Source organism: Penaeus monodon, chromosome 29 (assembly GCF_015228065.2).
Source record: "Penaeus monodon isolate SGIC_2016 chromosome 29, NSTDA_Pmon_1, whole genome shotgun sequence".
Classification (NCBI taxonomy): Eukaryota; Metazoa; Arthropoda; class Malacostraca; order Decapoda; family Penaeidae; genus Penaeus; species Penaeus monodon.
In genome coordinates this window covers 24,864,338-24,864,698 of record NC_051414.1, presented here as the reverse complement: position 1 = coordinate 24,864,698, position 361 = coordinate 24,864,338, and the positions used below count along the sequence as shown (strand labels likewise).

At 34.1% G+C, this 361-nt stretch overlaps 1 protein-coding gene across 1 annotated transcript in view; it reads left to right on the top strand.

Annotated features, from left to right (window-relative positions):
- The window catches only part of LOC119592062 (ankyrin-1-like), an 8,946-nt gene that overhangs the window by 5,211 nt on the left and 3,374 nt on the right, over nt 1-361 (top strand). The gene's annotated exons all lie outside the window — the stretch shown is intronic.

Sequence of the window (361 nt, the reverse complement as noted above, 5' to 3'; positions counted from 1 at the left end):
TAAGCTGTTTATCAAATATTCAAAACCACCAGTGATATGCGCTCTATCTTTTAATTGAATTGTACGCCAAATTTGCGTCCGGCGGTATTAAATATTAATCATATGCATCTTTGCAAACAAGTGTTAATACAACAGTAACGAAGTATTCTGTGTTGCTCTCATGAAAACAATCATTGCCAAATTGGCCATTGCCTTTCGAGTCTTTCAAAGTGACTCGAGTTTTTTTATGCAAAAAAAAATCATCTGTACGTTAATGTAAATGTGCATATAGGCATATTTATGTAATTATATCCGCTTATCTATATATCTACCTATAGTCAGATTTAGATTTTGGGGTATTTCAGGTTCGGGGTCCCAAAGC